At 44.4% G+C, this 27,785-nt stretch overlaps 1 protein-coding gene and 1 long non-coding RNA gene across 3 annotated transcripts in view; both read right to left on the reverse strand.

Moving 5' to 3' along the window:
• Positions 1 to 27,785, reverse strand: part of kcnh2b (potassium voltage-gated channel, subfamily H (eag-related), member 2b) — a 306,518-nt gene that overhangs the window by 160,679 nt on the left and 118,054 nt on the right. The gene's annotated exons all lie outside the window — the stretch shown is intronic.
• LOC118371667 (uncharacterized) lies at positions 3,261 to 5,160 on the reverse strand. The gene is made up of 3 exons (XR_004823042.2): positions 4,912 to 5,160; positions 4,014 to 4,160; positions 3,261 to 3,900 (listed from the first exon to the last, which is right to left on the reverse strand). It is a non-coding gene; the product is annotated as an uncharacterized LOC118371667 (long non-coding RNA).

The following is a 27,785-nucleotide window of genomic DNA, read 5'->3' on the forward strand; positions in this document are numbered from 1 at the left end:
TCCTGTGGCGGGCCGGGCGCAGTGCACGCTAACCAAGGTTGCCAGGTGCACAGTGTTTCCTCCGACACATTGGTGCGGCTGGCTTCCGGGTTGGATGCGCGCTGTGTTAAGAAGCAGTGCGGCTTGGTTGGGTTATGTATCGAAGGATGCATGACTTTCAACCTTTGTCTCTCCCGAGCCCGTACGGGAGTTGTAGCGATGAGACAAGATAGTAGCTACGAACAATTTCATCCAGCAAGAGCTGGAACATGCTGTCATACACGTTGATCTAGAGCAGGGGTGTCAAACTCATTTCGCATCGTGGGCCACATACGGCCTAGGGAGATGTCAAGTGGGCCGGACCATTAAAATTATACCATACTCTGCTATAAATAACCAAAATATCATGTCTTTCCTTTGTTTTGGTGTAAAGAAGCACAAGAACATTAGGAAAATATTGAAATTTAATGAACTATCCTTTTACAAAACATTTCATGAAACACCTCATATTTCCTTAGACAAATGTGCAATTTACTTTTATCATTCACAAATATGCATTGCAACTGATCCCACTGATTGTACAAAGGCACAAAACTTTAATTGGTACTGAAAAATATAGTAATGCACTTTAAGATTAAATGAGACTTTTAAAGAAAGGAATTTTTAAACCACTTACACATACGCATATAAAATCTAAATGTAATCCCTGCGTACACCTTACAAACTAAGGAGAGTGATTTTAAATGTGTAATGAAGAAAGTGTTCGCCTGTCCTGTAAATCTGTAAACTTCATACATGAAACATACATACACATACAATACATACTGAAAATGTATGGAGTTGTATGAACAGTAGAATTCCATCACACAACTTTTGTTTTGAAGCTGCTGACTAACATTAAAGTGCACATTTTTTAAATCACCACAGTAAGGATTCATCTTCACAGAGCTGTATTCTTTCAATGCAAACAGTATCTAAGGCAGCATTTTAAAGGTGTTAGTCTAGTCTGGACTTGTATTTGTACCTGAAACTTGGCATCTTTTGGCCTGTACAAGTGCATCAACACCAGGTGTCATGTCCTGACTAGCTGTCACTTTCAGAATGTCATTTAAGTGCTTGTTTGTGAGCCTTGAACGCATTTTTGTTTTATTGATATTCATCACTGAGAAAATTTGTTCACAAAGGTAGGTTGTCCCAAACATGCACAAAATTTTAGCAGCCAGGGCTGTTAATTTGGGGTACCCTGGTAGTAGATACTGATAAAATCTGTCCAGACCTACAGAGGCAAATTTGCCCTTCAAATCTGCATCACACTGCAAATCAATTATCTCTAGCTGAATTTCGACCGGCAGATCAGAAGCTTTAACTGTGAAAGGTGAGCGAAAAACTGAAAATTCTGTCTCAAGTTCACCAAATACCTGAAAACGTTTCTCAAACTCCCGCAGTAGTCCTGAAATTTTGTCTTTGTACCGTTTCATGTCCGCATCAGGTCTGGTCACACACATCTCTCAGACAGGGAAATGAGCAGGGTTGCCAGTTGCATCTCCCACAAAGTCAGCTTCAACTTAAATGCATGTATGTTGTCAGAAAACTGTGTGACAACTTTTTGCGGCCTTGCAACATTTTGTTCAGATTGTTCAAGTGTTCAGTAATATCAACCAAGAATGCAAGGTCCCGTAGCCATTCCTGAGATTGTAATTCCAACACCGGTTTTCCTTTTTCTCCATGAACTGTCCGATTTCCTCTCGTAGATCAAAGAAATGCCTCAGCACAGCGCCTCGGCTTAACCATCTCACTTCAGTGTGGTATGGCAGGCTGTGGGTAATGTTGCTGTCGCTGAGAAGTTTGTCAAACTGACGATGGTTCAGACCTCTGGACCGGATGAAATTTACAGTGCGAACAACCACCTCCATGACGTGGTCCATTTTCAGCGACTTGCAACACAATGCCTCCTGGTGCAAAATACAGTGAAATGTCCAGAAACGATCTCCTCCATTAAGGGCTTGTACTTTGTCTTTGAACTTTGTCGCGACACCTGCTTTCTTTCCGACCATGGATGGCGCGCCGTCTGTAGCCAGGCTGACAGCGGGACCAGTCCACTCCAACTCTGTCCAATGCAGCAAGGACAGAGCCGAAAATGTCCTCGGCTGTTGTGGTGTCCATCATTGGCACCAACTCAAGAAACTCTTCAGTAACAGTCAATGTCTCATCAACTCCTCGAATAAATATGGCCAGTTGGGCCACGTCTGTGATGTCAGTGCTCTCGTCAATTGCCACGGAAAATGCAATAAATGACTTGACTCTCTGTTTCAATTGACTGTCTAAATCTGCCGATAGTTCGAAATCCTCTCTGCTATAGTATTCCTCGTCATGCTAATATTGGCAAAAGCTTGTCGCTTCTCGGGACATACAAGTTCAGCCGCCTTCATCATGCATCGTTTAACAAAGTCACCGTCGGAATACGGCTTCGATGCTAATGCTATTTCGCTAGCAATTAGGTAGCTGGCTTTTACCGCTGCTTCACTGACTTCTCGGCTCTGGATGAAAGTTGACTGCTGTTTCCTCAGACCCGCCAGCAATTCGTTAATCTTATCTCTTCTCAGTTGTCCTTGCAAGCCGTCATATTTTTCGCTGTGATGAGTCTCGTAGTGGCGTCGAATATTATATTCCTTCAATACCGAAACTTGTTGCAAACACACCAAGCACAAAGGTTTTCCGTGCATCTCTGTAAATAAATAGGACGTGGTCCATTTTTCTTTGAAAATTCTACACTCCTTATCTACTTTTCTCCGTTTGGATAACGACATTTTGGCTAATGAGGGTGTAGTGGAGAGGTAGAGACATTAACAATCTTAACAACGTCGTAACAAGCAGCAGATGGCGCATTGATACCGTCTGCTGTTTTCAGTCTGTCTCAGTGATGCGGCTTGTCTTAAAAAAAAAAAAAATATTAATTCCATGTCTTTTATGCATTTTTTCCACTTTCAAATTATCCTGCGGGCCTGATCGAACCTCCTTGGGGGCCGGTTCCGGCCCGCGGGCCGTATGTTTGACACCCCTGATCTAGAGGATCCCAAACACGCTAAATGGTTGACATTACAGGTGAGTATGCAGGCCATGGAAGAACTGGGACATTTTCAGCTTACAGGAATTGTGTAGAGATCCTTGTGACATGTGGACTGCATTAACATTCTAAAACATTAGTGACATTTTATTGTCCCCAGCACAAGGTGCACCTGTGTAATGATCATCACCTGTGCAATGATCAGCTATATCTGTCAGGTGGATGGTTTATTTTGATAAAAGAGAATGCAAACAAATTTGTGCACAAAATGTATTTTCCTTTGGAATGTGTCACTCACAAAAACAAAGTGATTGTTCACGAAAGAGGCACTCTTTTGAGTCAGCTCATCTTCAACACATTTCTCCTTCATGGATGATACATGGCATTGTCTGAACAAATCAATTTAATGCAAAGACACCAGTGCTGTGGCATTTTCACCAATGCTTATAATTGAGTTGCCCAGTGCCTCTTCCAAAGGGCTGTTAAGGAGTGGCTTACAGTTTCCCAGCTAAGTAGATAGAAATATATCTTTTGTGACCTTCCTGTCATTTGTGACCACGTATTGAAAAAAAATGAAAAGAGAGAGGACCAAGAAATGATAATGGCTCTGGACAACACATCTTGCTGACAGGACATTTTGCAGCTACAGTGGACAATTAGGAAGCAGCAAAGCTCCCCTTCAAGGAACAGACTTTTTTTTTTTGTTGAGCTTTTAATGACATTTTGAGAGAGGTAAATAAAGAGCTTTTTCTAGCCACCCTATCTTTCTCCCTCTACCTCCCTATATCTATCCCGCCTGTCTCTCACTCTCCCCCTGTCCTGTCTCCAGTAGTTCATCGTGATGGAGATGTGCTGAGCTGGGGAAAGACAAAGGTAAAAAGCAGTCATCCAGAAAGCACAATTAAATCAGAGTGGCACAGTGAATGCCCAGGCCCCCCTGGAGAAGCCGATAAAGCGTTGGCCCGCCTACCGAGGATACAGCTTTAGAGTCCTGTCGAAGCACGGAAAACACTCACTTACAGACAGTCCATCTCCTACTCTCCTCTTGCAGAAGTCTGGGTCTCCGCAGATAGAGACAAATCTCTCCAGACCAACTGTGAAATTTTGAGCTCAGACACTAGACCAGAGATAAAAAAAAATACATAATGTCAGTGACGTACTGCACTGAATAAAATTAAACATAACATGTAAAGTGTTGGTCCCATCTTTCATGAGCTGAAATAAAAGATCCCAGAAATGTTCCATTGGCACAAAAAGCTTATTTCTCCAAAATGTTTGTTTACAACGTTGTTAGTGAGCATTTCTCCTTTGCAAAGATAATCCATCCACCTGACAGCCATGGCATATCACGAAGCTGATTACGCAGCATGATCATTACACAGCTGCACCTTGTGCTGGGGACAATAAAAGGCCACTCTAAAATATAACATTTTGTCACACAGATGTCTCAAGTTGAGGGAGCATGCAATTGGCATGCTGACTGCAGGAATGTCTACAAGATCTGTTGCCAGAGAATTTATTAATTTCTCTACAATAAGCTGCCCCTCAACATCATTTTAGAGAATTTGGCAGTATGTCCAATGAGCCACACAACTGCAGACCACGTGTATGGCATCGTGTTGGCGAGCGGTTTGCTGCTGTCAACATCGTACATCCCATGGTGTCGATGGGGTTATGGTATAAGCTATAGACAACAAACACAATTTAATCGATGGCAATTTGAAGGCACAGCAATACTGTGACAAGCTTCCTCCCCACATTATAATTGGAAGAGGAAGTGTAAACTCTAACATAGCCTACCTATTAGCTAGAAAAGTAACACCAAACACATTTTCGCTAAGAGCAGCTGTATAGTAAAGAAAACTTACCAGCGGCCAGCGCACTGATAGCCTAATCACGGGTGCGTGAGTTTAAAGTATACGCAATTAGGACGCAGGTGCAGAAGGCGAGTTTAATAATAATGACCATGACGGTAATCAAAACAGGAGTAGCATGCTGAATGCAAACAAACCGATACTGCCTGAAGACTAATGCTACTGAGGGCTAAACAAAGGGAGAGGAATCAGGGTGATGATGAAGTCCAGGTGTGCGTAACGATGGGGAGCAGGTTTGCGCAAGGATGGTTGCCAGGTGTGTGTAATGTGGGTTACCAGGACTGGTGGTTAGTAGACCGGCGACGTCGAGTAAGCGTGACAGTGTGTGTAATTGGTTAGTTCCAGTGAGTGTAATTTGCTCAATATTAGGAGTTAAGAAATAAAATGAACATCATTAGAAATAATATATTCTCCTCTTTTCTACTGTAGGTATGTAATTAAAAATGTGTTTATTCGGTTGTTATCGACATTCATTGCATTGATTAAAATAAATATTTGTTAACTTTTTGTTATGTTACAACAACAATCTTTCATTCTTTCAATGGGATTCAAACCCGGGCTTTGGCTGGGCCACTCAAGGACTTTCACATTCTTGTTCTGAAGCCATTACAGCGTTGCTTTGGCTGTATGCTTGGGACATTGTCCTGTTGGAGGTCGTTTGCACTCTGAAGCAGGTTCTACTCAAGGATTTGCCTGTATTGGGCTCCATTCATTGTTTTTAGAAATGTTTGCAAATGTATTGAAAATGAAGTACAGAAATATCTAATTTACACAAGTATTCACACCCCTAAGTCAATAATTTGTAGAAGCACTTTTGGTGGTGATTACAACGGTGAATCTTTTTGGGTAAATCTCTAAGACCTTTGCACACCAAGATTGCAGATTATTTGCCCAATGCTCTTTTAGAAATTCTTCACGCTCTGTCAAGTTAATTGTTAATCATTGCTAGACAGCCAGTATCAAGTCTTGCCATTGATTTTCAAGCCAATTTAAGTAAAAACTGTAAATAGGCCACGCAGGAACATTCAATGTTGTCTTGGGAAGTAACTCCGGTGTAGATTTGACTGTCTCTTATAGGTTATTGTCCTGCTGAAAGGTGAATTTGTCTCCCAGTGTCTGTTGGAAAGCAGACTGAACCAGGCTATCCTCTAGGATTTTGTCTGTGCTTAATGCTGTATTCCGTTTCTTTTTATCCTAAAAAAACTCCCTAATCTTTGCCGATGACATGCACACCCATAACATGATGCAGCAACCAATATTCTTGAAAATATGGAGACAGTTATGGGTAGTATTGGATTTGCCACAATCGTAACACTTTGTATTCAGAACAAAAAGTTAACTTTTTAGCTTTGCAAATGTTTTTAAAGTATTACTTTAGTGCCTTGTTGCAAAGAGGATGCATGTTTTGCAATATTTTTATTCTGTACAAGCTTCCTTCTTTTCACTCTGTCAATTAGGTTAGTGTTGTGGAGTAATAACTACAATGTTGTTGATCTATCCTCAGTTTTCTCCTATCACAACCATTAAACTATGTAACTAATTTAAAATCACTCTTGGCCTCATGGTGAACTCCCTGAGCAGTTTCCTTCCTCTCCGGCAACTGAGTTAGGAAGGACGCCTGTATCTTTGTAGTGAATGAGTGTATTGATATACCATCCAAAGTGTAATGAATAACTTTACCAGGCTCAAAGGGATATTCAGCATTTGCATTAAAAAAATATTACACATCTACCAATCGATGCCCTTCTTTGTGAGGCATTAAAAAACCTCCCTGGTCTTTGTGGTTGAATCTGTGTTTGAAATTAACTACTAGATGGAGGGACCTTACAGATAATTGTATTTGTGGGGTACAGAGATGGGATAGTTATTCAAAAATCATGTTAGCCACTATTATTGAAAACAAATAATGAGTCCATGCAACTTACCCTGTGATTTGTTAAGCGCATGTTCACTCCTGAACGTATGTAAGCTTGCCATAACAAAGGGGTTGAATACTTATTGACTCAAGACATTTCAGCTTTTAATTGTTAATACATTTCTGAAATGTTCTACAAACCAAAGTCCACTTTGACATTATTGGGTATTGTGGATAGATCAGTAACACAACATCTCAATGTACTCCATTTAAAATGCAGACTGAAAAAGAAAATAACTAAAATGACTCGGTAGTAGTAGTATTCGAGATAAAAATAATGACAAACAAACAAACAGCGAAACTGGCCTAAACTCTACAGTATTTATGCAGACCCCCCGGTTTAATATGTAAAGAATACGACAAAAATCTGAATTAATGACTATATTGCAAATACTGTACATAATGACAAACTCCTGTCTACAAATATTGGAGAAATATGGATATTTGTGCATCTCCTGATGACATACTGTACTGTATACCTTGACAGATCATGTACTCAAATTCCAGTGTTACGCTTTGCATGAAACATTATAGCCCTAGCAGAACACCTGGCCGGCCAGTGGATAATCAGTTTAAATGATTAGCCAGGTCCTATTTGTTAGACAGACATGTTATAACAGCAGCAAGGCAGCAGGAGCAGCAGTAGTGACGCTAAGATGATAAACAGCAGTGCTAGGGAAAGGGGGAGAATATCTCAATGGTTGGGAGACCACACATGATGACAGGGAGGCGAGAAGGACCAGACAGCGAAGGCCGAACGCGTGTGTTTATGTTCTCCTGGCAACAGCAGGCCTCCTTGAGGGAGAGGAGAGGAGACGAGAGAACCTTATCTCCCCAACAAGGCTTAATGGGGTAATGGAAAACTCCCCCTGCATTCTGGGTAAGGAAGGGAACGTGGACAGAATGTGACTCCAAGGGGCAACAAAACGAGGAGTTTGTGATGAAGTCGGTGAGGCGAATAACCCAACTTACATCGTGATGTGATCTGAATACTATGCATGCGGAAAATCTGAATCTCAGTCTCTGCTTCATAGTAAATAACACATAGTAACAAGAGAGCTTGAAGAGAATTATAGAAGGCGATGGAGCCTGACTGAAAAAAAGGCTGAAATTCTGGCTGGGAAAATGGCACAGCTTTTATCGGTATGGGGTCCCTGCACACGATTAGATTGGCAGACAGTTCCGGCTGCCGGTGGCATCCAGGGACATCTTGCCAGGCGCTGAGCGGGAATCAATAGAAAACCGACGGGGAATGCCAAAGTAGACACTGTTAATGTCCAAATTAAATTACACTTAAAGATTTACAGTAATTGTGGTGGCGCAAAGGAAGATGGACATTAAAAAGAGGAAGGTGCTGTCATTAGATAGTCACTCTCTGTTAGTAGAAGGGAATGAGATATGGTTAGAGTGTTTTGTAGGGGATTGGACGGAAACACCAAAGTGTCTCTAAATGAGTTTGAAAATAAAAGGAAAGGCAACATCCCCGGGGTCACGATGAGAAGGCACAGCACAATCTGATTGGGTGTGATCTCTGGGGAGGATACACAGGTCCTGGGGGGACCGGGACCGGTGGAGAGGAACGGATGGAAGAGTGTTACAGGAACTCAATACTTTGGTGATTCAATTGCTACCCACCAGTTGTGAGAGAGCAAAAGAATAACAGAATGTCCAGAATCAAAGTGGTAAAGTAGGAGCTAGCTGCCTTTAGGTGGCAACTTTGGTACAGAGGAGTAGCAATTATTTTGTTACAAGTTAGAGGGATAGACAGAACACCAAAGATAAGAAGAGGCTGTTTCGAGAGGAAAGCAACTACCCTGAGACTCAACACATCATGATAAATGTAACACGTCTGAATCGATATTGAGCAGTGCTAGAGACAACCAGCACATATTTCCTCATCAAATGCTTTGGGGGGAGAGGTTAGCGAGCTCCAGTATATGCTGTTGCACTGAGGCGAGACTCTGATGTACGGCAGGCTACACAATGAATAGCTGATGGATGGATGCGTGAAGTGAGGATGCTGACTGATACAGATGAGAGCTATAATGGCTTTGACAGCAGAGGGATGCCTCCCTCTGAGGATGTTTAGGTCTCATAGAGCCTCTCTAACTCACATAACCTGCCATTCCAATTGGCTGGGAAGAGCCAGGTTGACAGTCACTCCAACAGACCAGCCAATGGAGAGGAAAGGTTTAGGGCAAAGGGGTGGGCATTTAAACATATCCCCATGGACACTGGCCATTCCAGACCAAGGTGACTGGTTTGAGATGCCATCCTCTTGTACTGCACTTAAAAGCATGGGGCAATCAGCGCCCACTCTAGTGAGACCTTGCCAGACCAGCCTGTGTTACAAGTAGCTGAAACAGCTAATGTAAGCCTGAGTCATTTTTAAGCCTTTCATAAAGTGGCTCCGGGGTCAGTTTGGGGTCAGAGATGTATGACACGGACAGGAGACGAAAGGAGAGGGGAAAAAAGGATAGGGGAGGATAGGAGATCGTGAGACGGATGCCACAGCATGTTTCCCATGGAAGAATTTCACCTTCATTATATAAAGCAATGCTTGATGGAGTCCTCCTGGAACTGAGGAAAGAAGTGACCTTCCATGAAGAAGTGACCTGTAATATATTCTCAACGGCCCCCTGCTGCAGCATGCTTACCGTCACAGTTTTAATGGTTAGACACACAAGGTAAGGGTGTTAGGAGAAACTGTGTTACTATTGTGTGGAACAGCTATTATGCACAATACTGCATTAGCATGCAGAAAATATCTGTCTTTTTGCCTAAATTCTGTTATTGTAGACTGTACAAGAATCATTTAAGCCCTACGTTTTTCTGCAGTCCACACAAAAAATGTTTAAGCTCTAGCCTTAACTGGGGAGTGATGGTCCATCTTGGCATGACCTGGGGAATCATGGTCAGTCAATAAGCTACAGAAGCAGCACAGATTTACACAGAAAAGAGGCTTAAATAGTAACTTGCTATTCTGTTCCCGTAGTGATAAAAAGAAGTACACCGTTTTGGGAGCCAATGAAAGTAGAACTTCTCCACACCTGCAGTTCTTTCTCTCAGAAACAAAACATGACCTCCAGACACAACAAATGGCTGCTATGACTGCGAGACCAACCACAACAAATCTTGCCCTCAGATTGTTTTTCAATGCTTGAAAGAGAACCTGGGTCTAGTGTTTTCGAAAGTGGCAGCCTTGACGTACAGTACAGTACTGAGGGGTGGAGAGATAACAGGGAGTGGCTCTTCAGTATCCTGAGCGGTGCGGTGCCGCTAGCCTTGAACCGGCTCCAGGTGAGAGAGGATGAGTGTGGAACGCAGTTAGAGCTAAGCAGTGGTCTCAGCTTAATTAACTGGCAGGATGCAGACTTAAATTACCTCACGTGAGAGGCTGGCATTTAACAGAGGGGGAAAATAGCTCTCTCCCAAAGAATGGGCCAACTACAGATGGGCAAATGTGATTGGCATGGAGGTTTTTAAAAAGATACATGATTTCTTTTCTTTTTTTTTCGCATCCACAAATGAACAAGCCCTTGGCTGCATCTGGCAATGCTGTTTGAATTTTTGCGACGAGTGGAACGTGGTGTCATCCACTCAAGAGAACCCTATGGGGCCTAGTAAAGGCGCAAAGATAGGGGTTGGAACTCTGATTTAGCCTGGCTCTTAGCCACATTTTTATTAAGCTGCGCTAACGATGGTCGACCACGTGGTCGATCTGGTTGATGCCAGGCTACTTTTGACATTTATCTCACTACGACTTGCACCTCCTGTCTGCATCATGGGGGATTTAAAGACTTCCACTCCATCATTATCCCAGGTGAAGCTGTAATTATCAAGCACTCCAGTCCCCCACTCACTCCAGACAGAGACTCCTGGAGTGAAGGGTTCCTCTGGAGAGAGATACAGCTGTGTGGGATCAACATATGCTTTGATCTGCAGGATGAGAATGACACAGACGGTAGGTACGATACAGCATAGCACAGCAAATCCTAAGACAAAAACAGTTTGATGAGTTGGAAAATACGTTTCAAAAGCCTATCGAGTGCCTCCTAGAGTGGAATGCAACTGCCAAGCCAAAAGAGCTGTCTCTCTCTGAGACGCTCAGCTCAACACTGTGCTTGTCTTCAGAAGTTTCTCTGTACACAGACACACATTGGCAGGCTGGTTAAACCCTCTTTGAAGGCCGGCTGGATCAGGAGATCTGTAGTTACCACTCGTTTGGACGAGGAGCGCAATCACTGTAAATCTTTGCCTGCCTGGGCAAAGGCAGAGTCAAAAAACCAAACAGCGCTGTTGCCTAATGACCATTTGGAAGGAGTGAAAAGATTGGGAGCTGAATTCATTGGAACTACATGGGCCTGTATGAAATATTATAATGGGCCTCTAACAAGGGATCAATACACAACTGTCTCAAACGTTCAAATTCAAGAATAGACAAAGGGAAGTTATGCATCAGTGATTTGTCAGTTGTTGCACAGGAAGCCAGGGAAGATTATAATAACAGACAACACACCGACCTTTGTCCCAATCCCATTAAAATATAACAAGGGCCCTCATCCCCTTGGCATTGTCCTGGTGATTGTTTCCATGCCGCCACTTGGCTAGTCCCCATCTGGGCTTGGAGACACGTCGGCTCTCTGTCTGAACCAGGGCAGGGTGCGTGTGTGTATATGTGTGTACATGCATATGTGTGTGTATGTTTGGGGGGGGTTAGAGGTCTGAGGGGACGGACTCCATTAGCAATGGGCCATGTGGGCACTTACAGTACTCCACGGAGTTGAGTGTCACTCAGGGCTCACAATGACCTCCACACCCTGTCACCTCTAAGAGGAGTGACCCAATTCTCAACTTATAGAGGTTGTCAGTAATACTTCACAGAGCTGACAGAGGGGGAAGGTCCAAAACAGAGAGAATGAGGTATATGTTACATTCAACATCTCTTGCAAGCTGTTGAATCTTGCATTCATGACATCATCCTGAACTAATTTCTGGTGGTCAGTGACAGTGGAGCTGTCTTATTTTGGAACAGCGGGGGTGTGACTGGCTGTTGTTGGACTAGAGCAGCATACAGAGAGGGTGTGAGAGACACGTTTGCCCCCCTCCTGTCCTCTCTATCTGCCTAGAGAGATAAGAGAGGGTTTCAGCGTCACCCCCACCGAGCCTGGAGGGGACCAGAATCGTCTTCACACACTGTCTGTCTGCCTGCTCCTCCATTCATTCTCATGTGTTACTTTACAGTACCTCCATCACTGATGAACAGAGGAGGAGTGTGTGTGTGTTTGGGTCTGGCACATACACCTTTGTGAGTATCAATTTAGAGTATCAACACTTACAAAATGTGCCTATTTTGTATTAAATCACTTAGAAATCCCAACATCACAAAATGTCTCAGGATGTTAGAACATTTTTGCACCACCAAGCTCAGTGTCTGCTCCCTGCTATGCCCAGCAGGCTGGCACGAACAGAAGCAAACAGAACAAAATAAGAGTTTCTATTGGACAAATTCAGGTAGGTCCATTTTGTTCTATTTGCATCTGTTTAAAAAAACATTTTGTAACAGAATCTGCGGAATGAATACACCCTCTGGAGAGAGACAAGGACTGTGGGTGTTTTTGGTGTGTCAGGGGGTTGTGTATGTGTGTGTGTGTGTACGTCTGTCAGAGGAGCGGGTACAAGGGATTATAATGCTTACTGTACTCTTCTCCATTACGCCCTGGGCACCTGCCACCGAGCAGCGCCTGCTGCTGCAAACAGCCCTCTGCTGCATGTATACAGCACACACCCGCACCACTCAAACCACCTCATCTGCTAAATACAGTGTGAATTAGAGAGAGATAGGGACGTAGAGAGAAATGTGAAATCACTGTGTAAAATATCCTTTTTATTCCCCACGTTTCAACTTAAAATAAGTCCATCAACTTACTGTTCAATTATTTCAACATCAATAGTAAAAGTAAAGTTCTATATTCACGCTTGACTTTTGGAAAAATCCTACAAATTACTATCACTTGTCATAACCAGTATGTGGAACATTTATCTGCATTGAACAGTCCATTTATCTGCATTGAACAGTCCATCTATCTGCATTGAACAGTCCATTTATCTGCATTGAACAGTCCATTTATCTGCATTGAACAGTCCATCTATCTGCATTGAACAGTCCATTTATCTGCATTGAACAGTCCATTTATCTGCATTGAACAGTCCATTTATCTGCATTGAACAGTCCATCTATCTGCATTGAACAGTCCATTTATCTGCATTGAACAGTCCATTTATCTGCATTGAACAGTCCATTTATCTGCATTGAACAGTCCATTTATCTGCATTGAACAGTCCATCTATCTGCATTGAACAGTCCATTTATCTGCATTGAACAGTCCATTTATCTGCATTGAACAGTCCATTTATCTGCATTGAACAGTCCAGTTATCTGCATTGAACAGTCCAGTTATCTGCATTGAACAGTCCATTTACCACCGACCTCGTGTCAAACTAGTCTCCTGACAACTCTCTCCTCAGTCTAAAGAGAGAGCACTTTGATTGTAGGGCACTCTGATCAGTCGCCACTTGTCGGCCAACTTCAAGGTCACGTCATTCTAGCTCTGTCACTGTTGTTGGGTGGGGAGACAGAGAAGGGACTCTGAGAGGGCCCAGGGGCCATTGGTGAGGTCCCCCCAGTGGCCCTGTAGGTGGCTCAATCAGACATGACACAATGGCCTGACATACTGTTCTGGGTAGTGCTGGTCTGGGATGAACTGGTCTGGGCAGGGCTTGGCTGGTCAGGGTAGGGCTGGTCTGGGCTGGGCTGAACTGGTCTGGGCTGGTCTGGGTAGGGCTGGTCTGGGCAGAACTGGGCTGGGTTGAACTGGTCTGGGCTGGTCGGGGTAGGGCTGGAGATTGAGGGAGAGTTGGGAGAACAGGCTGACTGTTGATGAGTAATGCATGGATAACATCCACTGTCCTGCCAGGAGGCTGGTGCTGTGTGACTAATCCCACTCACTACCTACTGTAAATGAGACAGACTGCTCGCTGCTCACTTATATGCTGTGAGCAAACATACATAAATACTGATAGAAGGGCAAAAAAATATCAGAGTTGTTGGACAGACTAATATATTTGTTATGGTTATCAAAAGTGCTCTCTCACAAGGAAACCATGTGTTTGATATATTTGATACCAATCCACCCATTCCGCTCCAGGCATTACCACAAGCATGTCCACCCCAATGAAGGTTCCACCAACCTCCTGTGACACACAACACTGTGAGGAGATAAAACAGATGCTCTGTGAGGCAGACAGACACTCCAGAAGTGATCTTCTTTCTTTCTGATTGCCAGATCACGGCCACGCAATGACACCTACTGAAACCTTTTCAGTCAAACAGTAGACACAGATTGTATTGTACGAATGATAATATACTCCGCCTTGTGGAAAAGGAGATCTGGCTGCTTGCAGTTTGACCTTGCATTGGTTTGAAGTCATGTCTACCCAACCAATCATTTATATAATGTGTGACTGTGTTTAGAGTTGAATGTTTTGGAGGAGGTATTTGGCTGATGCTTGACTCTTCCATTGATGTGATGGTGATGTGTGAAAACATTTTGACAGGTTGAAAGAGGATAGGAAGCTGTCTAAGCAGCTGGAATATAGAAACAGAGATAGATAGAGAGACGGGGGAGTGAACAACTGTAATGAGGGGGGAGAGAGGGCAAGAGAAAAGGTTGAAGGAAAATAATCAATTGGATCATTCAGCTAAATGTCAAAGCAGAAGTGGAAGTGGATAGACGCATTACATTTCGGAGGCAGGATTTAACTACACACAACAGGTAATTCAGCACCATGGACAGGGACTGCTGCATAGTTTTGAATGGTTCCTGGCTGCAGGAGGAAGTGGGACTAGCGCATATATGGGCAAAGGATGGAAAGGAAACCATCTTGGGAATATCTTAACGGTCTAAAGTCTTCTCCTTTCTTGTCTGTTATGTCAGTCAAAGATGATGTACAGTATATCACAAAAGTGAGTACACCCTTCACATTTTTGTAAATATTTGTGTATATCTTTTCATGTGACAACACTGAAGAAATGACACTTTGCTACAATGTAAAGTCGTGAGTGTGCAGCTTGTATAACAGTGTAAATTTGCTGTCCCCTCAAAATAACTCAACAAACAGCCATTAATGTCTAAACCGCTGGCAACAAAAGTGAGTACACCCCTAAGTGAAAATGTCCAAGTTGGGCCCAAAGTGTCAATATTTTGTGCGGTCACCATCATTTTCCAGCACTGCCTTAACCCTCTTGGGCATGGAGTTCACCAGACCTTCACAGGTTGCCACTGGAGTCCTCTTCCATTCCTCCATGACGACATCACGGAGCTGGTGGATGTTAGAGACCTTGCACTCCTCCACCTTAATTTTGAGGATGCCCCACAGATGCTCAATAGGGTTTAGGTCTGGAGATATGCTTGGCCAGTCCATCACCTTTACCCTCAGCTTCTTTAGCAAGGCAGTGGTTGTCTGGGAGGTGTGTTTGGGGTCGTTATCATGTTGGAAGACTGCCCTGCGGCCCAGTCTCCGAAGGGAGGGGATCATGCTCTGCTTCAGTATGTCACAGTACATGTTGGCATTCATGGTTCCCTCAATGAACTGTAGCTGAGTGCTGCCGGCTCCCCAGTGCCGGCAGCACTCATGCAGCCCTAGACCATGACACTCCCACCACCATGCTTGACTGTAGGCAAGACACTTGTCTTTGTAGTCCTCACCTGGTTGCCGCCACACACGCTTGACACCATCTGAACCAAATACGTTTATCTTGGTCTCATCAGACCACAGGACATGGTTCCAGTAATCCATGTCCTTAGTCTGCTTGTCTTCAGCAAACTGTTTGCGGGCTTTCTTGTGCATCATCTTTAGAAGAGGCTTCCTTCCGGGACTACAGCCATGCAGACCAATTTGATGCAGTGTACGGCGTATGGTCTGAGCACTGACCGGCTGACTCCCCACCCCTTCAACCTCTGCAGCAATGCTGGCAGCACTCATACGTCTATTTCCCAAAGACAACCTCTGGATATGACGCTGAGCACGTGCACTCAACTTCTTTGGTCGACCATGGCGAGGCCTGTTCTGAGTGGAACCTGTCCAGTTAAACCGCTGTATGGTCTTGGCCACTGTGCTGCAGCTCAGTTTCAGGGTCTTGGCAATCTTCTTATAGCCCAGGCCATCTTTATGTAGAGCAACAATTATTTTTTTCAGATCCTCAGAGAGTTCTTTGCCATGAAGTGCCATGTTGAACTTCCAGTGACCAGTCAGTATGAGGGAGTGTGAGAGCGATGATACCAAATTTAACACACCTGCTCCCCATTCACACCTGAGACCTTGTAACACTAACGAGTCACATGACACCAGGGAGGAAAAATGGCTAATTGGGCCCAATTTGGACATTTTCACTTAGGGGTGTAATCACTTTTGTTTCCAGCGGTTTAGACATTAATGGCTGTGTGTTGAGTTATTTTGAGGGGACAGCAAATTTACACTGTTATACAAGCTGTACACTCACTACTTTACATTGTAGCAAAGTGTCATTTCTTCTGTGTTGTCACATGAAAAGATATACTCAAATATTTACAAAAAAAGTGAGGGGTGTACTCACTTTTGTGATATACTGTATATATGACAAGATAGTGGACTGACCGGTCTAACAATGGGAATTAATGTCTGCAAAGGCTGAAGGCAGGCAGGAGGAGACGGATCAGGGGGAAACATTGTAGCCAATGGGAGGGCAGATACGCATGTGAACAACAGGCACAGGGAATAAAACATGCATCCACTTATATTGAACAAAAATATTGTAACAGGTATGCTGGGAGTCGGGAAGCAAGTTCAGGGAGTGACTTTCAATAACACAAGGCACAAAACAAGAAACACGAGTAGCGTACAGGCATGAAACTGTAACACCCTGATCTGTTTCACCAGTCCTTGTGATTGTCTCCACCCCCCTCCAGGTGTAGCCCATCTTCCCCATTATCCCCTGTGTATTTATACCTGTGTTCTCTTTTTGTCCGTTGCCAGTTCATCTTGTTTGTCAAGTCAACCAGCGTTTTTGTTCTCAGCTCCTGCTTTTCCAAGTCTCTCTTTTTCTTCCCATCCTGGTTTTGACCCTTGCCTGTTCTGACTCTGAGCCCGTCTGCCAACCTGTAACTTTGCCTCACCTCTGGATTGTTGACCTCTGCCTACCCTGACCCTGAGCCTGCCTGCTGTCTGGTACTGTTGCCACAACTCTGGTTTACTGACCCCTGCCTGCCTTGACCTGTCTATTGCCTGCCCCTGTTGGAATATTAAACCATTGTCAATTCGACGTGTCTGCATCTGGGTCTTACCTTGATTTCTGCGAGAAACAACAGAACAGAACCAATTACGCCTCAGGAAAGAATCAAAGAGCGTGACATATATAGGGAAGGTAATCAGGAAGGTGATTGAGTCCAGGTGAGTCTGATGAGGAGCTGATGCGCGTAACGATGGTGACAGGTGTGAGTAGCCTGACGACCTTGAGCACCGGAGAAGGAGTATACATGACACTACCCCCTCCCTGAAGCGCAGCTCCAGCCTCAGGACGCCAACCAGAGGGACGGTCCCGAGGACCAGGAACGGATCAGTTGCTTCTGTCTGAGGCGCGGGAGCCTGACGAGCCGGCCATGGCGCCGGATCCTGACGAGCCGGCTAAGGCTCGGGAGCCTGAGGCATCCTCAGTAGACTCGGCAACGGAGACTTGACAGGACAACCGGGTCTTGTAAACCTGACAAACCGACTGAGGCATGGAAGCCTGACGAGCCCGCTGAGGCATCCCAGGTTGCTCCGGTAGTGGCACCCGTACCTAACGGGTACACTCACAAAAAAAAAAAAAAAAAAAACTCCCTGATGTTCCCGTTTGATGAGGCGTTATTCTTCAGGGAGTGACTTTTAATCATAAGTAACACAACAAACACAAGTAGCGAAACAAAGACATGAAACAAAGGAACAGAAACAATAACGCCTCGGGAAAGAATCAAGGGGAGTGTTATCAGGCAGGTGATTGAGTCCATGTGCGTCTGATGAGGCGCTGATGCGCGTAACGATGGTGACAGGTGTGCATAATAATGAGCATTATACGTGACAAATATAAACACAACATGCAACAATTTCTAAGATTTTACTGAGTTACAGTTCATATAAGGAAATCAGTCAATTGAAATAAATTCATGATGTCCTAATCTATGGATTACACATCACTGGGCAGGGGTGCAGTCATGGATGGGCCCACTGGGGAGCCAGGCCCAGCCAATCAGAATTAGTTTTCACCACAAAAGGGCTTCATTACAAACAGAAATACTCCTCAGTCAACTGGAATACATTCATTAGGCCCTAATCTATGGATTTCACCTGCCTGGTAATACAGATATGCATATGTTGGTCACAGATACCTTAAACAAATAGGAAGCCTCATGCAGCCTCACGCAGCGCGATACATCTCCTTCTCATAGAGTTGATCAGGCTGTTAATTGTGGCCTGTGGAATGTTGTCCCACTCCTCATCAATGGCTGTGTGAAGTTGCTGGATATTGTCGGGAACTGGAACACGCTGTTGCACACGTTGATCCAAAGCATCCCAAACATGCTCAATGGGTGACATGTCTGGTGAGTATGCAGGCCATGGAAGAACTGGGATATTTTCAGCTTCCAGGAATTGTGTAGAGATCCTTGCAACATGGGCAGGACATTGTCATGCTTAAACATGAGGGGATGGTGGTGGGGGATGAATGGCATGACAACGGGATTTAGGAACTCATCACGGTATCTCTGTGCATTCAAATTGCAATTGCGTTCATTGTCTGTAGCTTATGCCTGCCCATACCATAGCCATACCGCCACCATTGGACACTCTGTTCACAACATTGACATCAGCAAACCGCTCGCCCACACTACACCATACACGTGGTCTTGCGAGGCCGGTTGGACGCACTGCCAAATTCCTTAAAACAATGTTGGAGGTGACTTATGGTAGAGAAATTAACATTACATTCTCTGGCAACAGCTCTGGTGGACATTCCTGCCGTCAGCATGTCAATTGCACGCTCCCTCAAAACTTGAGACATCTATGGCATTGTGTTGTGTAACAAAACTGCACATTTTAGAGTGACCTTTTATTGTCTCCAGCACAAGGTGCAACTGTGTAATGATCATGCTGTTTAATCTTTTTCTTGATATGCCACACCTGCCAGGTGGATGGCTTATCTTGGCAAAGGAGAAATGCTCACTAACAGGGATGTAAACAAATGTGTGCACAGCATTTGAGAGAAATAAGCTTTTTGTGTGTATAGAACATGTTGGGGTCTTTTATTTCAGCTCATGAAACATGAGAACAACACTTTACATGTTGCATTTATATTTTTGTTCAATTTATTAACGTCTAATGACCTGTATGTTCAGTACCAGATGTCTTTTTCAGCTTATTGCCAAACCTGACTTGACAACATGGAAGGATCTATTTGGCCAATACAAGAATATGGAGGAAACCATGCTGGTTTGCAGCACAATGGAATCCCAATATATATATTTTTTCCTGTGCTCTCCTCCCCTGAATCTCTCCCTCCTTTCTCTCTCTTTCTCCCACACATAATTGTTAGTCCTAGGGTGGTGGGAGGACACTACAGAGTTCTAGAACCCACCCAACACCAATCGTCATGGCTTCTTCTTATCGTTTTTTATTGACGGCTAGTCCTGGTAAGTGGATGGGAGCCCCCTGAACATATTGAATAATTAATATAGATAGAGCTAGCAGGTCTTCCAATTACCTCTCCTTCCCAAAAACACTGCATGACTCACTTATGATTTATACACCACCAGGGTATTTGGTTTGGCGAACTGAATATGATTAAGTCTCCTCGCAACTAATAACGCTTGAATGTGGTATCTGTTATTCAAACAGACAGCACATGTTCACTGGCCTTGTCGTCTTTTAGACACATGTCGTTGTGTCTATGGGTACACATAGAGATGATTTATCTAGGCTCAATCGTGTCTCAACTCCACAAAGGGACATAGAGACTGCAGAGGCAAGTGTATTTACAAATTGGATGTTTCTGCTCATTGTATGGATCTATGAGTGGGATCTGGTTACACCCTTGCATAAAGTTCACACACGCATTCACACACACGCACGCACGCACGCACGCACGCACGCACGCACGCACGCACGCACGCACACACACACACACACACACACACACACACACACACACACACACACACACACACACACACACACACACACACACACACACACACACGTATTTTCCCCAAACTGTCTACATATCTGTCTATTATTCCCAAACGGTCACCCAGTCAGAACGGGTGTAGTGATGAGGATAGAGGTGCACTCTTGTCTGTCTGCCCGCCTGCCCGCCTGCCCGTCTGTCCGTCTGTCTGTCTGTCTGTCTGTCTGTCTGTCTGTCTGTCTGTCTGTCTGTCTGTCTGTCTGTCTGCCTGCCTGCCTGCCTGCCTGCCTGCGTGACTGCCTGTCTTTTTGCCTGCCTGCCTGCCTGTCTATCTGTCTGCCGGTCTATCTGTCTGTTTTTCTGTCTGCCTGTCTGCCTGCCTTGTCTTTCTTTCTGTCTGTCTGTTTGTGGAAACACTGGTAATGAGAACCTTAACATTATGACGATATGGAATATTACATTCAGCTCAAGTGCCCATTTGACTCCATGAAAAAAAAGAGAACGGCACGTCTTTCCATGCAATCTAAGCATCTGCTACACGATCGTACATAACATCACGACTTCTGGGATCACGACCAAACAGACAAGGAAATTAGACAGCTGTCTTTTAAGTTACTATGAAAAGCACAGTAAAGTTTTACAACAGCAAAACCAACTGGGAGCCTCTGGATGTGAATCTTTCAGGAGGGATGAAATATTAACAAGCTCTAGAGAGAGACAGAGAGAGCGAGAGAGAGAGACATTACATTAACAACACCACAAACGCCCCCCCCCCCCTAAAATCGTATTGCATACCACCACAACCTCCACACAATCACATTACACTGTACACAACAACACAGTACAATACAATCCACCCTCCAGCACCACATTACAACTGTACATACAACCCCTCCTTTCCAGCAAACAGACAGCCCTCCTGAAACATCTCCACACTGTTGATCATTTTATAAAACACAAATTCAACCCTAAGACGCTCAGAGACACTCAGCCACGCTCAAGGACCTAAACGATATCTTAACAGCCATCGATAACAAACAATACTGTGCAGCCATCCGTATTCATTGACTTGGCCAAGGCTTTCAAGTCTGTCAATCACCACATCGGCAGACTCGATAGCCTTGGTTTCTCAAATGATTGCCTGGCCTGGTTCACCAACTACTTCTCTGATAGAGTTCAGTGTGTCAAATCTGAGGGCCTGTTGTCTGGGCCTCTGGCAGTCTCTATGGGGGTGCCACAGGGTTCAATGCTTGGGCCGACTCTCTTCTCTGTATACATCAATGATGTCGCTCTTGCTGCTGGTGAGTCTCTGATCCACCTCTACGCAGACGACACCATTCTGTATACTTCTGGCCCTTCTTTAGACACTCCAGACGAGCTTCAATGCCATTCAACTCTCCTTCCGTGGCCTCCAACTGCTCTTAAATACAAGTAAAACTAAATGCATGCTTTTCAACCGATTGCTGCCTGCACCTGCCCACCCGTCCAGCATCACTACTCTGGACGGTTCTGACTTAGAATATGTGGACAACTACAAATACCTAGGTGTCTGGTTAGACTGTAAACTCTCCTTCCAGACTCACATTAAAAATCTCCAATCCAAAGTTAAATATAGAATTGGCTTCCTATTTCGCAACAAAGCATCCTTCACTCATGCTGCCAAACATACCCTCGTAAAACTGACCATCCTACCGATCCTGGACTTCGGCGATGTCCTTTACAAAATAGCCTCCAACACCCTACTCAATAAATTGGATGCAGTCTATCACAGTGCCATCGTTTTGTCACTAAAGCCCCATATACTACCCACCACTGCAACCTGTAGGCTCTCGTTGGCTGGCTCTCGCTTCATACTCGTTGTCAAACCCACTGGCTCCAGGTCATCTACAAGACCCTGCTAGGTAAAGTCCCCCCTTATTTCAGCTCGCTGGTCACCATAGCAGCACCCACCTGTAGCACGCGCTCCAGCAGGTATATCTCTCTGGTCATCCCCAAAACCAATTCCTCTTTTGTCCACCTCTCCTTCCAGTTCTCTGCTGCCAATGACTGGAACGAACTACAAAAATCTCTGAAACTGGAAACACTTATCTCCCTCACTAGCTTTAAGCACCAGCTGTCAGAGCAGCGTACAGATTACTGCACCTGTACATAGCCCATCTATAATTTAGCCCAAACAACTACCTCTTCCCCTACTGTATTTATTTATTTATTTTGCTCCTTTGCACCCCATTATTTTATTTCTACTTTGCACATTCTTCCACTGCAAATCTACCATTCCAATGTTTTACTTGCTATATTGTATTTACTTCGCCACCATGGCCTTTTTTGCCTTTACCTCCCTTATCTCACTTCATTTGCTCACAATGTATATAGACTTATTTTTCTACTGTATAATTGACTATGTTTGTTTTACTCCATGTGTAACTCTGTGTTGTTGTATGTGTCGAACTGCTTTGCTTTATCTTGGCCAGGTCGCAGTTGCAAATGAGAACATGTTCTCAACTAGCCTACCTGGTTAAATAAAGGTGAAATAATTGTTTTTTTAAAAGCCTCTTCCCCTTTAGGAGACTGAAAAGATTTGGCATGGGCCCTCAGATCCTCAAAGTTATACAGCTGCCCAATTGAAAACATCCTGACTGGCTGCATCACCGCTTGGTATGGCAACTTCTCGGCATACAACTGCAAGGCGCTACAGAGGGTAAAGCGCACGGCCCAGTACATCACTGGGGCCAAGATCCCTGACATCCAGTCCTTAAAAATGTACTCCAGCCTCCCAAGTCATAGTCTGTTCTCGCTGCTACCGCACGGCAAGTGGTACCGGAGCGCCAAGTCTGAGACCAAAAGGCTTCTGAACAGCTTCTACCACAAAGCCATAAGACTGCTGAACAGTTAATTAAATGGCAACCCAGACATTCTGCTTTTCACCGCCTACTTACATGCACATACTGTAGTACTTCAATAAATCAATCACCTAACCAAACCTACATGTACACATTTACAGAAACCTGCAGGCTGCACACCACCACTTGGCCCAGCTCTACTCTCCTTTCCCTCGGTACCCCCTCCAGTAGCCTGCCCCGTAGCAGAGCTAACCCCAGCCTCTGTCCCCTACATCCCAGCCCCCACTGCCGGCTGGTCGCGCTTGTCTGCAATAGCACTATTTCCCTCTCTCGGGGCCTTGTGTGGGCATGCAAACTTCTTGTGACGTAAGTCCCCAGACTCAAATCATCGCAAACTATCTGTGCAAGCAAACCCTGCGTACCACCCCTACACATACTTAACCTTGAAGTGTCCATTTAGCTGCTGTTCTGCATAGTTAAGACATATAAACACTTGCCTATGAAAAGAGACAACTTGTTTACCGGATTCACCTTGGCACCCAGCCGAGGGTACACAAAAACCACTTGCAGACTTACCAAAATGATCTGGAAAAGAACCGCCATGGAAAATACAATTTGGAAAAACCAAAGAAAGAGATGGAAACAGAGAGAGAGAGAGAGAGAGAGAGAGAGAGAGAGAGAGAGAGATGGATAGAGAGAAAGAGATGGATAGAGAGAAAGAGATGGAGAGCAAGAAAGAGATGGAGAGAGTGAGATGGTCAGAGAAATAGAGAGAAAGAGGGAGAGAGAGACATATGGAGAGAGATGGGAAGAGAGAGATTGATGGAGATGGAGAGAGATGACAGGTAGTATGGTTAGTAAAGGGCAGTGGGGAAGGGAGAGCAAAAGGGGCTCGTAAGAATGGAGGTGTGCATTGTTATTTTCTCCCAAACTTATTCCACATTATTTTGATCAGCACTTTTCAACCCAATTAGCAGATGAGAGAATAAAACCTGTAAGGCTTCCACAGCACCTTGAGAGAGGATTACCTTCCTTTCCGTACCACGCAGAAAGTTTCACAACGCCACTGCATTTTAACAGCCACCACTTTAACAAGTTCACCATGACCTGAGGGCTAAAGGCACGCTAATAGTCTGCCAATAGCCAGGGGTCCTAGGAGAGGGAGAGACAATAAAAGGTTTGAATCAATACATTTACAGATCCCATTTATCGACCATCGGTTTGAGCTTGGGCTAAAATATCCTGGAGCTACCATACTAATGGGGGCTATGGGCCAATTGGATCTGGAAGAACCCCTGGGGGAACCAGGCTAGCTTAGCTTGACTGTTCCAAAGAAAGACCAAGGACTGCAGTGAGGTGAGGGTATGGGCATATACAGGCTGGTTCCACACCAGCCAGGTACTACATGAAAGCAATATAACAATATAGCAATATATATAACCCCGTTTGCCTTTTAACAAGGGAACTTGAAATAGCAGAAAAAGAGGTGAGGTGCGGCGTTACATCTAACAGGTCCACCATTGATGTGGGGAGCTCATTAGGTCTGGCTATCGAGCTGCAGGCTACGTGAAATAAACTTTTTAGTTTTAGCGCCACGCAGGGAGGCAGGGACACTGGCTCCTCCATCATGACCAATAACTGTCCTGCTCTATCCAGCAGCATACCAGCCTGCATCCCACTGCTGGCTTGCATCTGAAGCTCAGCAAGGTCAATCATAGTTGGTCCCTGGATGGGAGACCAGATGCTGCTGGAAGTGGTGTTGGAGGGCCAGTGGGGAGCACTCTTTCCTCTGGTCTAAGGAGATCCCAGGGTAGTGAAAGGGATATTGCCCTGCGTAGGGTTTTCTGTATTTTGGATGGGATGTTAAACGGGTGTCCTGACTCTCTGTGGTCATAAAAAATCTCATGGTACTTCTTGTAGGGGTGTTAACCCTGGTGCCATGGCTAAATTCCCAACCAGGCCCCATTCCATCATGGCCACCTAATAATCCCCCTTATTCCTAATTGTCATATATCACTCCTCACCTCTCCCGTTTATGTGTGGTGAGTGTTTTGGGACATTGGTGGTGGATAAGGTGAGTTTCCCTCTACCATGTAAGTAAAGCACTTTGAGTACCTCAGTTGGTAGAAAAGCACTATATACATCCAATTCCTTAATATTACTCTCACAGTGACAAGCCAAGGCACTCTTCTCAGTTTAAGAGGCCATTTTGGAACCAGCGTTACATTTCCCTTTTTGGCTTGTTGTACTGAGGGCTTGGCGTACTGTCATGTTTGGATAGTGTTTCTCTAGCTCTTGGTTTAATGTGTTTTGTTAAGTAAAGTATCTGTCTTTCTGGTTTGTTTTGCTATTGACTGCCATGCTACCCCAATGTCCAATACCCAATATACAATATCAAAAATTATGTTTGTGAAATGTAATGGTGTGTGTCCCTGGTTATACAAATCCTTACATAAACACTTTGATTAGTAGAAACCCATTAAATTAGACCTTATTTTCATCAGTAGACTTCAGTACATTAGTGGCCTGGAATGGACTGCATTTTCCAGTAATAGTGTCAAGTGCAACAGCATTTTTCTCTAGGTAGATCAATTAGCTACAAAACATGGATTCCAGTGTTTTTCACCAGCTTTGTAGCTGCGTAGGGGGAAAACAACTATAAATAATTGATGTGATGTTCGCTGTGTCCTCGTCAATGTTTCAACTTGGTGTCTGTGTGTGTGTGTGTGTGTGTGTGTGTGTGTGTGTGTGTGTGTGTGTGTGTGTGTGTGTGTGTGTGTGTGTGTGTGTGTGTGTGTGTGTGTGTGTGTGTGTGTGTGTGTGTGTGTGTGTGTGTGTGTGTGTGTGTGTGTGTGTGCGCGTGCGTGCGTGAGTGCGACTATGTGCATGCATGTGAGTGTGTCTGTCTCTTTCATCGTTAACATTGTTGATGAGAATACATCACATTCGGCTTCCGTAACGGCTTGCCTGCGCATCTTCGCTTAAAAACATGTACGAAGGGCACGTTAATGGATGAATCATCCAACGCTTCCACTTTCAAAGAAGCCATTGTCTGTCCAACATTCACTAGCTAGCCGCAAAAAAAAAGACATTCTGGAGAAAACTCCAGGAAGAAAATCCTCGTTATATCTCTTTCCTGTAGTACTTTGAAGACCACGAGGCAATGGACAGCCTGGATGTGTTGAACACCTGTTCATGTTATATAGCTCTCTTCAGGAGCCAACACCTCTAAACCAACACTCTATATGAAGCCTGGTTTGAGTGGCTATTCATTGAGCACCATGGGTGTCTGAACTGAAGCGTGTCTGAATGCTCACAAAGAACAAACTGCACAGAATTCACCTCTATCTAAGAACCACTTGTCACAATTCATTTCATTTGGAGCAATGGACACAATTCATAAAAACATGGTGAAATGACATGGTTAACAGGAGAATAATGCAGTTAGGGCCCTGAGTATTTTCTGACCATGTGACCAGTTCAGGAAATACTCTGGGTCCTAGTTGTACAGTAGTACACTATATAATGTGCTGCCATGGAGGGGGAGAGAAATTGGTTTACAGCTGTGTGCTTTAAGTGCTGCATTAATCTTTTAGGATGCTATTCCATCAATCAGTCTGTGAAGATCAAAATACCTCTCTCCCTCCATCTCCCCCTTCCTCTGTTCACCCTTGCCACTAAATACCACATCATTTTGAGATGAAAGAGCCTATATCAGCCGAGGAGTATCGCTGGTGTTCCATCAGGGTTCTTTTATGTCTTTAGAGGATATAAGCAAACATCCCCAAAAACGTACAAGACTTACAAGTAGATGGCACTTTAGAGGAATAAAAGCTATTGTTTTCCACACCAAATCTGTCAACTTATGTTATTCCGTCCATTCCCTTTGAAATTCAATAACATCCAATTATCTTGGGAAGAATTGAGAGTTAATTATATATAGGCTGCTAGAAGAGAGGCTTGTGGGACTGCTCTATGTTAACTAGCTCTATAGTCAGTTCAATGCCAAGACCAAGACACTACAAGGCACAGATTTAGACACAACCCCGGTGTCAGGTTGCGGCTATTACAGTGGAACGCAGTACCTCATTCCCGCAAAGAACAGACCGACAAACAGGTGGACAGCAGGACTTTGATTTTTGCCATTCTTTCCACAGGGTAATTACTTTGAAGGTGTTGCGGTCAAATGGAAATGTCAAAAATAGGCCAGGGGAGAAAAGTCACAGAACGTCATTCCCTTTCCCAACTCGGGCTGTTACGGTGACCATATTACTGCCACACTGGCAGTCACGAGTCATGACCACAGTCAAATTCCATGTAACTGTTGAGTCGCGGTAACTAGGCTTCTCCTAAACTGTTCTCTGATGCCGCTGCTGGTCATTAGTAGCCTACCAAACTTGCTATGCCTCATATTAGCTAGGAATGGGCATTCGTTATGTGCGGTTACGTTTTTAATGGGTAGGCTACACTGTTTGTAAAGCGGATTAATGTGCTTCATTTGAACAATTTAGTAATAAATATAGCAGCACGAAAAAGCTGGGATAGTGGCCAGTCTTCATACCTGTTTGCACAATGACTGAGTTTATAAAGAACACGTTTCACTAGGCTCTGTAGGCTATGGGCTCACCAACCCTGTTCCAGGGGTCTTGGGCCTATAGCAGTGTTTACAAAACTCAGTCGTCAGGAACCCAAGGGGGTGCACAGTTTTTTTTTGTTGCCCTAACCAGCTGACAAAATGTAATGACCACCACAGCCCTGTTCCCAACACCATCCCATCAGAGGCTTTGCCTTGAATCAATGACCCCAATCCCCCCTCTATCCCCCCCAGCTCTGCTCCGATGCCATTACACCGAGGTGT

This window comes from Oncorhynchus keta, chromosome 4, assembly GCF_023373465.1.
Source record: "Oncorhynchus keta strain PuntledgeMale-10-30-2019 chromosome 4, Oket_V2, whole genome shotgun sequence".
NCBI classification, from domain to species: domain Eukaryota; kingdom Metazoa; phylum Chordata; class Actinopteri; order Salmoniformes; family Salmonidae; genus Oncorhynchus; species Oncorhynchus keta.